The sequence below is a fragment of the Pteropus medius genome, unplaced genomic scaffold (assembly GCF_902729225.1).
Source record: "Pteropus medius unplaced genomic scaffold, Ma_sr-lr_union100, whole genome shotgun sequence".
NCBI lineage: Eukaryota > Metazoa > Chordata > Mammalia > Chiroptera > Pteropodidae > Pteropus > Pteropus medius.
The window spans coordinates 13,510,653-13,522,358 of NW_024354911.1; the positions used below are offsets into that span (position 1 = coordinate 13,510,653).

Consider the following 11,706-nt stretch of genomic DNA (forward strand, 5'->3'; position numbering starts at 1 on the left):
ATAAAACATCTTATAAAGGTATCTACAAAAATCATAGAGTACACATCATAGTTAATGAAATTTTTAAAGTGTTCTTTTAGCAATCAGAATCAAGACAAGAGTACCTGCCCTTTACATTCAACATTACACTGAAGGCCCTTGGCAATTCATTAAAGCAATAAAAAGAAACTACATGTTATGAGCATTGGAAAGAAGAAATTAAACTATCATTATATTATGGTCATGTACATAGATGATCAAAAGAATATTAAGATATAATATTAAAATTAATAAGTATGTTCATCCCAATTAGATGCACTCATCCAAAATATAGTGGATTTCTCAGTTAGTATGTCTACAGCAGTAATATGTGTTCCTCTACTGTTACCTACATCCAGTTCTTTAGATATAAATGAAATTGACTTTTAAAAATTGTCCTTTTTCTGATTATAAAATAGTATATATTTATCTTACAAACTTCATAAATATGCAAAATCATAAAAACGAGAACTATTTAAAATTCAATAGTCTATCTAAAATGACAGATAACATTTTAGAATATTTTCATCCAGACATGGTTAGGTGGGCTCCTGAGATTTTTTTTTTTTTTTTTTTAGAGAGAGAGAGAGAAAAGATTAGCACCTATGAATATTTTCAAAGCCTCAGATGCATCATTTAAAATATTTTGGGGGAAATAATTATAGAAATTATTTTTTTCTTACTTGAATCAGAAAGAAGATTATAGTCAAACCAGTTAAGAAATGAGTTTAATATTTGGTAGTTGACAATAAAGACAAACATTAAAACTTATCTTTGGCTAATGTGGATTTTCCATTTTTAAGAAATGTTAAAATTTCCATTCCTCTTACCCTTTAGTATTTTCTAGTGAATTCAACAGAAACAAGGACCATAAAAAAAGTGAATTCAGCAAATTTGTTGCATACATATTTGTGTATACACTCTACTACAAGTCCTTATAACATGAACAAAATATTTACAAAAAGTTTTTTGTAATAGCCGAAGAAATTAGCAAAAAAAAAAAAAAAAAGACTAAGAAGTTTCATGAAAAATTTCTAAACAGAATAATCAAATAAGAATTGAGAGAGATTAATGCAGAACTGAACAGTTGGCATGCCGTCTTACTTATAATTTGCCGTTTTACTTATAATTTACTCAATTATTGCAGTTAAAGATATCAGCTCTCCCCCAAATGATCTGTACATTCAATGTCATTCCAGCTAAAATTCTAATAGAAATTTTAATATTGGCAAGCATTCTCTAAAATGAAAATTTCCAGAAGAACCAATACATTCTTGAAAAAAAAAAACAAGGTGGAAAAACACTCTTTTTTGGATAACACAACTTATTAATTATAAAATTCTACTAATTAAAAAATGTGATATTTATGCAGAGACAGACTAATAGAATGGAATATAAGAGTGAGTTCTAAAATATACCCATATATATCTGAACCCTTGATTTATGAAACGTGCTAGTATAGGCAAATGAGGAAAGAAAATGGTATCGGGACAATTGGCTATACACGTGGAAAAAGTTAGAATTTTGCTCTACATCACACCATCCCCCAAACAAATTGTTTCTAGGGGGAAAACAATAAATTTCCTAAAATATAATATAGCATACACCCAGTGACCTTGATAGGGATAAAAACTCATGTAACACTTTATAAAAAGGACTAACCACAAAAAAGTTTTATAAATTAAACTAGGATTAAAATAAGAACTTCTGTGACTCAGAATATACCATTTAGAAATCGAAAATTTAAGCCACAGTGTGGGAAATTACATTTGAAACACATATTAAGAACTTCAAAATTAATAAGGGAAAGTCAAAAATTACAAAAGAAAAATATTAGTAAGAACTTTAAAGAGGCATAAAAGAGGATATCCAAGTGATTGATAAATATAAGAAAAGGCATTAAACTTCATTAGCAATTAAGGAAATGAGAATTAAAATACAGTATAAAACCACTATAAACCCACCAAAATGATTTGTATTTAACAAGGACAATGCATAGTTTTAGTGAGTAAATAGAGCAATAAGAATTCTCACATGTTGCTGACACTAGAGTATATTAGATTGTACATGGTATGCAGAAGCAAATGCATGAGTAGGAACAGAACAGGCTGAGAATTTTGAAATCCCAAATCCCTTTGAACTTTCCTAGCTAACTGAAGCAACAACACACCCCTTTCCCTCCCTTAAAGACTTCAGCTATGACAGTTATTATACAAGTGGATGCCAATTTATTTTCCTCATATCCAAAGTTCATCTCCTCCAGGTCCAGGAGAGTTAAGCGAAGTACCGGAATTGTATAAGAAAATAAAGCCTAAACAGTTGATCTTTGAACATTGCAAATGTTAGAGGTGCCAACCACCTTGCAGTCAAAAATCTGCTTGTAACTTAAGTCAGCCCTCTGTATATGCAGATTCCTAACTGTGAATCAAAAATACTATACTAAAAGATGTGTGAGACTTTACCAATTAGTACTTGTTGGTAAGACGCTGGTAGAAGTTATGTGTTGAACTGTGTCCCAAAAGATATACTGAAGTCCTAATCCTTATTACTTCAGAATATTATCTTATTTGGAAATAGAGTTTTTATGGAGGTAATTGATTAAAATGAGATTATTAGTATATTGACCTAATATGATCCTAATCTAATGTGACTGGTATTTTTTTAAAAAAGAGGAAATTTAGACACAGAAACAGACATACACAGAAGAAAGGCAACATGATGACACACAGGGAGAGATAGGTATGTTACTAGTGTGACACATCCAAAAACTAAGGATCACCAAGAATCACAGGTAAACACCCGAAGCTGAAAGAGACAAGGAAAAACTATTCCTCAGAGCTATCAGAGAGTATGGCTCTGCCGACATCTTGATTTTGGGCATTTAGCCTCCATAACTGAGACAATAAATTTCTGTTATTTTAAGCCACCCAGTGTTTGATACTTTGTTACAGTAGCCCTAGGAAACTAATACAGGCAGAGTATATAGGAGTCTATTCTATGGGCATTTCATGAGGGGAATTGAAATATCAGATTAGACTAATTCAAATTCATGGGTGCACTCATCTGGGATTCAGGATTTAACCACCCAGCTATGTTGCCCTAAGTTTCTGATTCTTAGAAATTATGATTTAAGGAGCAGCTTAGCTGGGTAGTTCTGGTTTCAGGGATTCTCATGAGGGTGCAGTAAATATATCCAAGAGGTCTTCTTCATTTATTTGACTGGAGCTGGAGAATCCACTTACCTGGCTGTTGGTCTAAGTTCCTTGCCAACCATTGGCAGGAGGCCTCAGCTCTTTGCCACATAGACCTCCACAGAGCTGTTTGAATTTCTTTCATGACATGATAGCTAACTTCTCCCAGGAGGAGTGAGCCGAGAAAGAGAGCAAAGTGAAAATTGAAGTCCCTTTTATGGTCTTGCCAGAGAAGATATACAGTATCGTTTTTGTATAACTTCCTTTCATTAGAAGTTGAGTCTCAAAATATGGTCCATACCACAGGTGAGGAGAAGAGTTTCAGTTCCTGATGGAAGTACTTGTACATTTATTTGCTAGTACTCATACATTTATTTATAAGTCAGTTGTACCTAACTTGAATAGCCATAGTGGAGATTCAAAGATTTTTGCTGCGTTTTGTACATATGTTTGTTCATAGACTTGAAGCCCTGAATACTTTTTACTATTGTTCTGTTAGACTTAAGAGAATATACATTTAATAATCTGTTAACTTGCCTGCCAAATGCTAAAAGCACAAAAATGAGTTATAGTCTTTTCGAAGCAATGGAAAGTAGACCTTATTGATCTTAATTTTTTTTCACACGATATTCATAAATTATTTTCAAATGGGAAAATAATAAAAATTAAATTATTTTTTCAACTCTGATTAAGGAAGTATTCATTAAGTCAGATTAGCTCTAACATCTACAGGTATTTTGTTACTTACTTACATATTTAATCATTTATGTACTTCGATATAAGCAAACCGGTTAGTGAAAAATATTGAGGGATCTTTTTTATGAAACTCTGCAAAATCTGTTAACTTTCTACATTTTGAAGTTAAAAAAATCCCCTCTGGTACTTTCCAGTTCTGTTCATCATGGAGACCACATTGCACTTAACAGAATGAAACCAGATGTCTGGTAAAAGGAATTTATCACCAATTTTAACTACTGCATTTCACAGAAATCTTTCAGTTTGTACATGGAAATTTTATGAATGTTTCTTTTCCAGACCCTTATGTAAATTATCACAGGCCCTGAGGCTCAAAGTTTCAAAAAAGTTAGGCTAGACTTAAAAAGCACCAGGCTGTGGAGAGATAAGAAGCAGAAAGTGAACCATAGCACTAATTTATACCCATGCTCTCAATTGACATTAACTGTACTGGCTTATATTCTGGTTATTATTATGCATTGAAGTAGAGAAGGTAGTAGCTGAGAGAGAATTAAAAATAATAATATTTTCTGAATTACTAGCCTAAATACTTCTTAACCTTTATTGTTATTGCTGTTTCATGTAAATAGATACTAAATTAAGTAGTTAGCCTCTTTAGCAAGTTCTCCACACACACCTTTTCTCTTTGTTGCTAGTCATTGATTTTTTTTTCTCTTCTTCCAAGTTTCCTTGTAGTCCTCTTTGGAATTAATATTTATAGCCTCATTGGTATGAATTATTCAGATGAGATTCAGCTATTTTCAATCATTTTATTGTAGGATGCAGCTTTATAGGGTGAGGAGTTGATCAAGTTGGGGTTTAATTTGCCAAAAATTTCTATTCACAGCCTTTCTGTAAGAATAGGCTGTGAGAAGACATTAATAATGAAATACATTGTCCCCTTCGTATTTAACAACTGATATTATTATTCCAGGTTTGAGGGTATGGCTGAAAACCTGGAGCCTTTTGTGGCAGCTTTGTCTATGTTGTTAGAATGTTAAAGAGAGCCCTTTGGTCTGCAGCTGCTGATAAAATTTGCTGAGCCTGATGTAGCTTGGGAATGTTTCCCATTTCTTTTTCAGAAATTAATTCAGAATGTAGAAGCCTTTTGAAATGAACATGTGTCAGTGCACACATACTAATAACATATCAATGGAAAGGCTCTGGTTGTGGGTAACAGAATATGACTCAGGGTAAATTAAAATAAATTTATTATTGGAACACGAGAAATCACAAAGAATCTTTTCTTAAAGTCCAAAAACCTATACAGCGATGGGAATGACCCGAATTGAAAGCCAGGAACTGAAGACTAGTCTCTTCCATATTGATTTTGGAAGGACATGTTGAATGACCTCATCTTTTTTCATGTTTGAGATTCCAATTCTAGAGATGGAGGGAATTTGATAGGCCTGTTTTATGCACAGTGAAAGACAGCTCCTCTAGAACATTGCAGAATTGTGAAAGGTGGTAACTCAGGAGTAATTGATACCAAAAGAAAATAAAAGGTATCATCAGTGGGCTATTGGTCTTATTATTATTATACTATTTCTCCTGGTCTTTGGGTAATATAGTCAATTAATTAAGATTTGTTTTTGGATTCTCCAAAAGTTCCCAAGGGTTCTCCAAAACATATTAAGCATGGGATTGAATCTAACCAAAAACATTACTAAATCTGGAAAATAGCACTATTCTATATAGCAGAGAGTAAACAGCACTTGAGATATAATACAGTGAACAAGTGTTTAAGTTCTAAACCGATTTTTGCCAATTTTGGATAAATATATGATATAAAAAAACTAAAAGTGATTTTGAAGGATTTAATTGAGTGATAGCATTCGCAGATATAATACTTTAGTATATATTATATTGAAATGCTTAAACATTTGTGGGAAAATAAGCTATTTGACTCCTAAAATTTTTATAGACAAAGCTATACGCATTTTGAAATTTCTCATTTAAAACTGGGAAACTACAGAGTGGGCATTTGTGCATTGCAGTCATGGAAACGGTATGTCTCTCCACTATGACTCATTGTATTTTTCAGCGATGAGAGCATATGTAGTATTATGCTGCTAAATTAAAAAAGATTTTTCTTCTTTATTTTAATAGATACCAGATGTCTATAAAGAATCCTTAAATGCTCTAATAAAATAATGATAATAACAGTAATGACTAAATTATATTTAATGTTGGATATATGCCAAAATTTTAAAAGTTTTATCGCATTTAATTTTCACTGTAATCAAATGAAGTTGATCAGAGTTTCTCATCCTCAGCGTTATTGACATTTTGGACCAGATAAGTCTTTGCTAGGTGTGGGAAAAGGAGACTCTCTGATGCATTAAGAATATTCATAGCCTCTACACACTAGATCCCATAGGTGTTGGTAGCATCTGCTCCCTCAAGTCGTGATAACGAAGAATGTCTCCAGACATGACCAGATGTCCCAGTTGAGGATCACTAAAATAGATATTACTGTAGTCTGCCCCCAGAAAAATCTGTTGGTCAAGAAATGATTACTTCATTAAATTTACAGCAGCAAGGGAGAATACCACTTTGATAATAGTCTCTCACCAGAAAGAAGTTAGGTAAATTTATTTTCAGAGTTTTCTTGCTTAGGCTCAAGAAGTTAAGGTGAGACTTTTAAATTAGGGAAATGATTGGGACTAGGTAGAGGTTACATAAAATAGTTTAGGATTGGCGGACACATTCAGAAAGAAAAGGTCGTAAGGTGAGTCTTAATTAGGAAATAGTTTTATTAAAAAGAGAGCTGTTTCCTGAAATGAACAAACTGCCCAGGTATATTGATTTTCAATAATTTTCTAATGTAATCAGTAAAGTTGCAGTATTCGGCCATGTCTGTTTCATGGGTTGGTTTATTAACCATGAGGAAAGAGTCAATGAATCCCAGAAGGCAAGTTTACTGTCATCAAAATCAATAGCATTAGTTTATGCCATGGAAATCTGAGTATCAACAAGCCTTTTAAAGGTCTCACCTAATATCTATAACTTTTTTAAACCCCTCTGTTTCCTTTACTATTTGGGATCTTTTAGATAGTGGTCGAGGTCTTCCTAGTGCATCTATATCTATATCTATAGCTATATCATCTATATCTCTATATAAAAAAACTGAGCTATCTTTAATTCTCCCTTTCACTATCAAAAGTTTCCTAGTTTGAATAATAAAATATATTATTCATTCTCTCTAACTCTAGTTTAAATAATTTCCAATCTGCTATCTATTTTTTTTTAATCTTTGTCAACTCAACTCAAATCTAAGCCACCAACATCTTTTGCACAGAAAGCTAAAATAAATTCCTATTTGATTTCTTTATTTCTCCTACCTCTACCTCACCTCTGCTTACCTTCACCCTAACACTCCACTTTAAGGAATACCTTATCTACTCTGTACCCAGAGAGATCTTTTCAGATTATGAGTCTGCTTATGCACCTCCCTTTCTCCTCTGGTTTATCTGTATTCTATACTAGCATTATCTGAATTGGCATTCTTTCTTTTAATCAAGTGCAGAGTGTTTTCTTCTGTAATACAGATTTTTTTTTTTTCTATTACCACCTGCAGTTGGCTGAATAACAGTCCCCCAACTATGTCTATGTCTACAAAGTTTACAACCTTCGTAAGATCCAGAGTCACTTCCAAGGATAGCCAAAAAAAAAAAAAAAAAAGCCTTACATAATTCTCCTGAGAACTAGCAACGGTTTGGTAGGACCCAAGCTACAAATGGAATTCAACTCACATTGCTGCCCAGTTATATCTAGCCACAGTTGGGATATAATTTACATTTTCATCAGGCCATGTTTTAGAACTTCCAACCTGAAGGTTACCAATTCAAGTTCCCAGGATGAAAAATAAGCTTAGGAAGATTCTGCTATTCTTATAGAGTTTTGCAGCTTCTGAGACCACAGTTCTTAGACATAAAATAAATACATGTATTGAAAGGTGATTGTTATGTTTGCTGAAGGAGGAATGCACAAGGCTGAAGGGGTTAAGCAAGATTTACTATAGCAAAGTGACAGCTAGGCTGAGCTGAAGATGGCATCAGCCCTAAATATGAGGGTACCTGAAACTTTTATAAGCCATGAGGTGGGCTTTTTTTGTGTGTGGGAATATTTCAGGTGGGTAAATTGGCAGGGAAGGGAGGAGAGGCCAGTGAAGTGGGAGATGAGCATGTAGCATTGCCAACCTGGATGCAAGGTCCAGTTGCCACACAAAACTAAGGGAGGAATCTGGTTCCCACACTACGGGGAGTAGGAATAGGGCCCACCTGGACCTAACAGTGATGTGTCAACTTTTGGGATTTTAAGAAGAGGGAATTTTAGTATACTTAGGAGAATCTCTAAGGCAGTTCCTAAAGGTTAGTCGTTGAAGGTCACACAAAGAATGCACTTCCTATAGTTTATGAAATAAAAAATTAGTTTTACTTTCAGAAAGCTACATACAAATGTGCTTTTTCAGAAAGTATATACTCTTAAAAAAGTAGTTGTAAATAAAACATTTGCTAACAAATATTTCTTGGTTTAAGGAATCCTATGAATTTCATTTATAAGAATGATTATTCATGCTTTTCTGTTTTGCAAATACTATTATTGTTTTTGATGGCTTCCTTTAAAGAATATTCTAAGCTTAAATAAAAATAAACTATAGATGAAGACAGGAAGATTCAGAGCATTTGTTTATGAAAAGATGCTTATTTTCTACAAGTTTTCAAAATGGTATTATTTTATTAAGCTATCTCTTCTAATGCACTTAAAATTGTGTGCTTGATTTTAAAAACAATTTATACGATTTTATAAAAAGCACATTTTGGTACAAAAACTAAATATTTTACTCTATTTGTTAACATTTTTAGTAGATATTTTCACCTGTTTATATGACTATGTTTTTTACTATTTGCTGACATTTAATTTTGCTATAACCTTTAATAGATTGATTACAGCAAAGAAAAATCTCAGCTTATTATTTTATATAATTTTATATAATACTGAGGGTGAATGGGTAGGACTACCTGTCTTTTATTTTTTGAATTATGATATTTGAAATATTACAGAAACACCAAACTAGCCCAACAACAACACTTATAGGGTTCATGAAAGCTTAATAACTTAATAACTGGTTCATGCACTTTAAATTTTCAATTTTTCTCTAAGTGATTGAGGTCTGCTCAAAGGTGTGTATTGAAACGAATCTTTTCTCTGCTATGAAGTATATGTAATTTTTGTTTTTAAAAGATGCTTTTTGACTAGATGATAATTAAAAATAAATATATGCAAAGAGATCTAGTTGAAGATTTAAAGTGAGGGGTGTGTTAAATCACACTTATAAAAGAAATAAGGGCTCATTTTCTAATATGAGCAAATAGAGTTCTCCTTTTCTTCTCAGTGTTAATTCTTCTGATTTGCCTTTCAAGGCAGTTCAACTTTATAATTTGTTAACCCAAAGCTTGGCAATATGGTTACATTACGGTATTTATTAAATCTAGAGTAAATACTATCTGATACTCACATGAATGATCCCATTTCCAGAGCTGCTCATTAACACTTGTGTTGTATTTTTGATATCATCTACAAAATAAGAAAGTGTGATCATATTTTATAATTTCTTATCTTTCAAAACTACTTCAGTAAAATATGGCTATCTGTAAATTACAGCATTTGGTCCAACATTACTTAAGTATAGGAGGAGAATTTGACATATTATTTGCACAATTGAAACTCATTCTTTTAACTCCATTCTATTATTCTTTTAAAACACTTTTATATCAAGATACATTAATTATTTGGCTGATAATCAACATAAGAGCTACTGATTCCAGACAAAATCATGTGCTCTGTGAATGTACCATATTTTTGCATTATTAGATTTTATATCATGTTGTTTTGAGAGGCATTTATACATTCTTAAATTTAGCATCTTCTCATAGACTAAAATAACTCTTTTAATGCACTAATAATTGTTTTAATGTATTAAAGAGAAAACCCCAGGACCAAAATAGAGTTGTTTATGCTAAGCTTCTCATTATCGAACCAACGCATCTTAACTACAGTTTGTTTCTCCTACAAATGGAATTTTAAACCAGTCAGTCAGGAATCCTCTGATCAATATTAGTTAAGTAATCTGTCTGGTAATCTCCTGCCATCACCTATAAGGAAAGTAACCTCCAAATAACCAATCTGCTTTTTTGTCATGCATACCTCCTTTGTTCCTGCTCCCTTCTGCCTATGAAAAGTTCTTGTCTTGTATAGCTCTTCAGAGCTCCTATTTGCTGCCTGATTCATTCTTTTTTCTGAGGACCGTCAGGTTACAAACCATTTTTGGTGCTCACTGTTCTGAGCACTGAGCGTAGAAATAGCCATTTCCTTTTTGCCCCGATGTCACAGGTGCAGCACAGCAGCTGCGTCTGTGGTGCCAGCAGGTCCAGCATCTGTAGCGCAGCAAATTTTGATTTTAACAAATGGAAGAGAGAGAAGTGTAAGAGAAGATTATAGCAGATATTTATAGCGATGTTTCTTATTTGGGGGTTGATCGATCCTTCATAAAAAGAATTAAGGCTGTTTGTGAAGACTTTGAAATGATCTGCGAATTTTACATGCATGTGCATTTTTTGAAAAAAGAATTCATTATTACTTAAAATGTTAAGAACAATGTTCTCTAAATTAGTGATCTCTAAAGCCTAAGAGAAAATAAGGAAATTAGACAACTGCAGATAAAATGTAAAAAACGTTTATTGATTTAGATTTTTAGTAGAAAAGCCTTAGTGTTTTTCATGTCATTTCATCTCAGAGATATGTTGAAGTTGAAGAAATTGATCAGAAGGATCTAAAAAATTTTGCTTTTTCTGCTTCCAATCTTGCCAATGCCCATACCTATTCTTCATACAGCAGCTGGAGGGAATTTGTGACAACTTCAAGCAGTTCAGAGCCTTCTCCCACTCAAAGTCCTCTAGTTGCTTCACATTCTAAATGAAATAAAACCTAAACCCATATGGTTTGCAAAACTGTATGTGACCCCTACCTATTTATCAAATTTCATCATGTACAGATTGCCCCATTGCCCTTTATGATTCAGGTGTGGGAGGCTTTGCCTGTTTCCAGAGCTTGTTCTCCTTTGGGATGTTTGCGTCATATATCTGCTCTGCCTGAAATGTCCCTTCTCTAGATTTTAGCGTGGTTCCCTCTCTCAAGTCTCTCTTTGAATGTCATCCCTTAGGAGAGGCTTTTCTGGACTGCCAAGTGAAAGTACCCTCCTTGACTTCTCTAACACTTCATCTTGATTTATGTTCTTCCCAGCATGCTCTATGGAGTGTAGATAGATTATGTATTTGTATGCTCATAGTCTGCTTGTGGACACTTGAATGTAAAGATTATAAGAGCAGGAGTATTGTATCTTCAGTGCTTGGAACTGTGCCTGGACTGTGGGAGAAACTCAATAAGTATTTGTGAAGTAAATAAAAGTTTCATTGAACAAAGGATTACATTCTCCTAATTGAAATGGTTATAGAAGATTGATGACAGGGAATAAGAAGTTGTTAAGCCTTTGACAATAATGTGCTTAGCTATGGTCATATCAGAGAGACATTGATTACATAAGTACTGCTTGGCAGCTGTTGTTCCTGTCCTGCCTCTTTATCTTCCTTTCCAGTCTGATATCTGTAATAAACTATATAAGAAAAAGAACAATTTTCTATTCTCTAATGACCTTAAAAATGGCACTGATATTTGACATTTTTTAATCTCCTCCTTCACT

At 33.2% G+C, this 11,706-nt stretch overlaps 1 non-coding gene across 1 annotated transcript; it reads right to left on the bottom strand.

The window, feature by feature from the left end:
- Window positions 1–10,251: 10,251 nt before the first annotated feature.
- On the bottom strand, window positions 10,252–10,385 carry LOC120597992 (small nucleolar RNA SNORA43). The gene has a single exon (XR_005651484.1). It is a non-coding gene; the product is annotated as a small nucleolar RNA SNORA43 (small nucleolar RNA).
- Between the last annotated feature and the right edge of the window lie 1,321 nt (window positions 10,386–11,706).